General features: G+C 40.3%; 1 long non-coding RNA gene across 1 annotated transcript; it reads left to right on the forward strand.

Annotated features, from left to right (window-relative positions):
- The first annotated feature begins 3835 nt into the window (after nucleotides 1–3835).
- On the forward strand, nucleotides 3836–4338 carry LOC104820484. Its single transcript, XR_772929.2, has 2 exons — nucleotides 3836–3940; nucleotides 4087–4338. It is a non-coding gene; the product is annotated as an uncharacterized LOC104820484 (long non-coding RNA).
- The last annotated feature ends 1983 nt before the right edge of the window (nucleotides 4339–6321 follow it).

Raw genomic sequence — 6321 nt, forward strand, 5'->3', positions numbered from 1 at the left:
TTCGCCTCTCAGACCCTCCCATCATTTGAGCAAGATAGGTCGAGCTAATGACGTTAAACAAGCGCTTCTTGGGAGGCAACCCGAGCACTAGGTAACTTTTCTTTTTATTTTTCTTTTTCTTTATAGCATAGGTAGTAGAGACCATGATTGTATTTTTGGATCCTTCGGAATGCATTGCTATTATTATGCTTTTGTCCGGATAACATTTGTTGTTCTATGAGCGTTTACACCGGCACAAGAGAGATGAGCATCGACTTCCAAGAGACAATGTTGGATAGGTTCTAGTTTACAGAGTTTGTGAGAGCTCTTGCGTTTGATCTGAGTTAACTTCATTGCGAGCGAACGAATTTCGCAGAGCTAAGCCTTCTCTATCCCTCTTATTGGTTCTTTCTATACGTTGTTTTCGATTCTACTTTTTCGGGCGAGAGTCTACACCGTGGACGGTGTATGGTTCAAGTCTTGGGGGGTGGATAGATCCTTCATACATTCAGGTCTATCTACATAGGATTGCATTTAGTTTAGGTGCATTTTATCATGCATATAGACTTAGAAAAATTTTTCATCTTTTGCATATCACTTTGCATTAATTGCATTTACACGTTTTCTTTCTTTTCATATAGATGATTTTTGTTAGGTTTGCATGATTGCATTTGATCATATAGATTTAGGATCATATAGGTTCACGTGCATACCTCGAAAACTCGTTTTGAGCATCATTTGGAAGATTTGAGGGATGATAGAGTTGGAATATCTTGATGATCTAGTGACTTTGTAGAACCGTGTCGAATTGATAGTTCTCTAGACTTTCTATATATAGTTTGTGGGATGGGATTGTTGTTTGGAACCTACGGAGTTGAAACGACTATATCCAGATTATATGTTTCTTGTAGAACCTTTTCCGAGTCTTGCAGGTCGATGAAATCTAGTTCAACAATTGCCTTGGGAAAATAAAGCATTTCGACACTTCGCTGTCGGAATCTCATCAACGAAAATCGTTCGAGGACATGAGTGCATCGATTGATGGTTCGGGTCTAAGTTGTGGGTCAGACATCGCATCAAAGAAAAAAAATATAAAAAAATAAAAAAAAAGAAAGAAAAGAAAAGAAAGAGAGAAAACGATGTCCTTCAACTTCAACGTCCTAGAAACCCGAGGTGCTAGCATTTGATAGAGAAATTCTACAAAAAGGTAAAAATCCAGGTATGAAGTAGAACTAACATCGAAGAGGCTGAGTTGAGACAAGAATAGGTTCGGAACTATGATTGGTGAGTTGTAGAGATTCTAATGGGTTCTAGGTAGCAATAAAAATCCCATGTCTAGGTAGATTAGTCTTTGGTAGGAAGATCATAGTAGACCGGTTTGGGTACGACTCTCGGGAAACTAGTATTGGATGGATGTTTTGCTTTTGAGTCTCACGATGATGCTATTTGATGTTCGTCATTCCCTGTCTTGCAGATTTTATTCCTTCATTCTTTACTCGAGGACGAGCAAACGTTTAAGTCTGGGGGATTTGATAACTCCTATTCTTCTCTATATTTTGATGAGAGTTTGTCTAGGTTTTATAGGATAATCACATGCATTCATAGGCATTCTAGGCGTGTTAGGACAAAAAACCCGGTTGTGCTTTAGTTTTGCAAAGTTATAGGTTTCGAAGATGATTGGACTCGAAAAGGAGCTATTTGGAGCGTTAAAGGAGAAGTCTGGATGAGGTACTCATGTTTCGACATCAATAACTTTGTCTACAGAGGTCCAAATCGGGTGAAACTTATACCATTGGAAAGAGCACTTCAAGAGCTTCACGTAAACACTGAAATCGCGTAAATCCAACACCGGAGTAGAAAGTTATGAGAGAATTCGTGAAGACCAGAAAACTGCCCGCGCAGGGCCGGATCCAACTGGATCCGGTCCGGATCAAGGACGCAGAATTCGACCCCAGGAATCTGGATCCGGTCCGGATCCACCTGGAATCGGTCCGGATCTAGTAAAAAAACCCTGTTTCGCGATTTTCAGCACCAGAATGGGAATAGGACTTTTGGGAGCCGCCCTAGGGTTATAAAAAAGCCCTAGCCACGTCCTAGAACATCAGAGAGCCTTAGAGAACACTTAGATACAGACTTTTGGAGAGCTTTTGGTGAGAGAAGAATAAGAGTTCACGGGGATTTTGGGAAGAAGAAGGAAGATTCGACCGTGGAGACTACACATCTGCATGAGTCTTTCTTTCCTCTCTTTTATCTCTTTCTTTATGTGCTTTTTATTGTTTTCCATGAACCGTGAGTAGATCCACGGCTATGGGTTAGGGATTCGTATGTGTTTTGGGTATGTTTGAACCCTAACTTGGATTTCGGTTTTGATTTGTTTCGGTTCTATTGATTTGCGCTTTTATTGGATTGATGTTTGCTAACCCCTTGGTAAATTATGTTAGATTCTAAACTACATAGAGATATGGGTTTGGTTTCGGATCAAAATCAATAGAATAGATCGTATTATTCACATAGAGATATCCCGACACCCGTAGTCATCATTGCTTGATAGTTTACTCATTTTTATTTGCTTTCTTATTTTATTTTCCATTGATTCCACCTATTTCCATAATCACTTCCACTTGCTTGCTTTGATTTGGCTTCGATTAGGATTTAGACTTAGCTACCGGTCCTTGTGTTCGACCCCGTGTTACGACGATCCGTATCCTTGCGGTGAGTTGTGAATCGGGTATAAATTCAAGACTCGATACACACGTATCAAGTACAAAACCAGCTTGGCAAGACTGTTAAGACATTGCGATCTGATCGTGGTGGCGAATATATGAGCCAAGAGTTCACTGACTATCTGGTAGATTTTGGAATTGTTTCACAGTTGACCCTTCCTAGAACGCCACAGTGGAATGGCGTGTCTGAACGGAGGAACCGCACCCTATTGGATATGGTACGGTCTATGATGAGTCAGATTGATCTTCCAAAATCTTTCTGGGGTTATGCCTTAGAGACTGTTGCTTTCATTCTGAACAAGAGTCCAAAGAAAACGGTTCAGAAGACTCCATATGAGATATGGACTGGGAAGCGTCCCACTTTGTCTTTCTTGAAGATTTGGGGATGCGACGTTTACGTGAAACGTCAAGCTTATGATAAGCTATCCGCCAAATCTGACAAGTGTCTGTTTGTAGGGTATCCTTAGGAAACTAAAGGGTACTATTTCTACAACCCGGTCGAGAATAAAGTGTTTATTACTCAGAACGGGAAATTCCTGGAGAGAGAGTTCGTCTCTAAGGGAATTAATGGGAGTAGAGTTAATCTCGAAGAAGTTCGAGAATTACAGACAGACGCTGGACCGAGTGAGCAAGTTGAAGATGTTCAACCTGCATCACAGGGACTTGAGACTCCGTCTGATACTTGTGAACCTCGGAGATCAGGGATAATTCACCTAGAGCCTACGAGATATGGATTTCTCATGACTGGTAATGATGAACTCATGTTATTGGAACATGACGAGCCTACATCATATCCAGAGGCTATGGCGAGTTTCGACTCTGAGATATGGCACGAGGCTATGAAGTTTGAGATACAATCTATGTACGACAACAAAGTATGGACTTTGGTTGATGCGTCTGAAGGGGTAAAACCCATCGGATGCAAGTTGGTTTTTAAGAAGAAAACCGACATGGATGGCAATGTGCATACCTATAAGGCACGATTGGTGGCGAAAGGGTTTCGGCAAATTCATGGTATTGACTATGATGAAACCTTCTCGTCCGTTGTATTCCAAACGTTTTACGATAAGGCCAACGTAAATTTAGTTCTAAACCCTATAAATAGAACTAGGGTTCTTGACGGACCTCTTCAACAACCACATAAAAACCATTTCCATAAGCCTAAAAAAAACCGAACCCGAACATGTCGAAGGTTTACTTCACAGTAATCTTGTTCGCGCTCTTGATCACAATGTCTCGTGAGTCCCCTCCACAGCTTCTATGAGATGTTTTTTTATATCTATCTATCTATCTATATATATATATATATATACACGTATGTATACGTATATAATATGGTTATTTTAACAGTGTTGCGTACAAATTATATTTGTGTTAATGGCAGACGTGACATGCACGAGAGAGATGGGAGACTCGGGAGAGGACAAGTCGAGGAAGGTGCCGTGCACTTCGGACAGCGACTGTGGATTGATGAGATGCTTCGTAGGTGTGCCTAAATGCGTTAGTGGCGTTTGCCATTGTCGCTTCAAACCTACTAATGCCCCCGAAGCAATCTGAGACCGTTTTAGCATTTTGTTGTTCTGAATTAATAAATAAATAAATCAATCAATCTTGACAAAGTTTCTTTTATGTCTCATATTCTCGCACATCGAAGGAGTATATTGCTGTTAATTTTTCATTAGAATACAATTATATGGCGAATACTATATTTCTAAATATTTTGTTCGGTAATAAATAAGTTTAGAAAAATATAAAAATGAAAAGTTTGTTATTAAGAAAAATGGGAAATTGAGAGGAAGAAGCAACGCGAACCAATCTAATAAGCGATTTTAATGAGTTGGAGTAATATATAGTAAACTAATATATGATTATAAAATTTGAAAAATACTTATTAATTGTGTATACGTTATTAACGCAATTAAACCAACCTGCAAAGCATCTCATATTTTGTAACAAACTGTATGAAATCTACTATTCAATGTATTGAATTGAACATACAGATTGTTGAAGACCGAGATGAACAAAACTATAGGATCGAGTGGTGTTTTTGGTTTCTCGGCGTATTACGAGCCGGCAAGACAAGAGTAGGGTTTTTAGAGAAACGATGAGAATAAAAGAAAGAATTCTCTTATTGATGATGAGTATACATACGTAAGCTATACATATATACTATTATACGTCCTTTTGAGAAAAGGAATTTGAGTAAATACAAAGACATATAAAAGGAAATGTAATATCTTGTAAGACAAGAAAAGGAAGTTATATGCATGTGCTATCATGGTTTCCTTATTCTCAAACGATCATGCCGTTGTGTTGTCCAAAGAATCCGCAATTCCCGTAATATCATCAACATTCCCCCTCAAGATTGGTCGGGAAAAATCGACTAGACCAATCTTGGAGAGGACGCGATTAAGCACGAATGAACTTGTTGCCTTTGTGAGGATATCCGCGAGTTGATCTTGGCTTCGAGTATACTTTGTCGTGATAAGTCCTTGAACGATCTTCTCTCGGATGAAATGGCAATCAACTTCAATGTGCTTGGTTCGCTCGTGGAACACGGAATTAGCTGCGATATGTATTGCCGCTTGATTGTCACAATGCATCGGAGTAGATTGCGTAATATTAACTCCGAGATCTCTTAGCAATTGTTGCAACCATAGTATCTCACTTGTTGTATTAGCCATAGCTCGGTATTCGGCTTCTGCGCTTGACCTTGCTACCACGGTTTGCTTTTTGCTTTTCCACGTGACTAAGTTTCCTCCAACGAATGTGCAATATCCGCTAGTCGGTCGTCGATCCATCCTATCACCTGCCCAATCCGCATCACAATATGCTATGAGCTCGGTATGATTGTTGTTTGCCATCCAAATACCCTTGTTTGGTGTGCCTTTCAAATACTTGAGAATCCGATCTACCATGTTCCAGTGAGATGTTGTCGGAGCATGCATCCATTGGCTGACCTGATGCACGGCAAAACTTATATCAGGACGAGTGATAGTAAGATATATAAGCTTACCTACTGTCCGTCGATATTGTGTCGGATCATCCAACAATTCCCCCTCGCGTTGATCCTTGAAGTTTTCTTCTATTGGAGTTCGAACCGGTTTGGCGCCCGCCTTGCCCTTATCCTGTAACAACTCAAGAAGATATTTTCTCTGCGAAAGGAACAACGCGTTAGTAGACCGAGTTACTTCAATACCAAGAAAGTAACTTAGGGAACCGAGATCTTTGATATCGAATACACTTTGGAGATATTGCTTGGTATTTTGAATCCCGACTGTATCACTACCGGAGAGGATGATATCGTCGACGTATACTAATAGGACGATAATGCCGGTTGAGCTTTGTAAGGTAAAGAGGGAATGGTCTGAGTCGCAACGCTTGAAGCCTCGAGCAATCAACGCCGAAGATAGCTTGTGATACCAAGATCGTGGCGATTGTTTCAACCCGTATATAGCTTTCTTGAGCTTGCAGACTTGGCCCGGAAGAATTGGACGATTAAGACCCGGTGGAGGGGACATGAAGATGTTTTCCTCGAGATCTCCTTGAAGAAAGGCATTCTTTACGTCCATCTGCCACAAAGACCAATTCGAGTTAATAGCCAAAGATAAAAGAACAC

Source organism: Tarenaya hassleriana, unplaced genomic scaffold (genome assembly GCF_000463585.1).
Source record: "Tarenaya hassleriana unplaced genomic scaffold, ASM46358v1 Cleome309, whole genome shotgun sequence".
NCBI classification, from domain to species: Eukaryota; Viridiplantae; Streptophyta; class Magnoliopsida; order Brassicales; family Cleomaceae; genus Tarenaya; species Tarenaya hassleriana.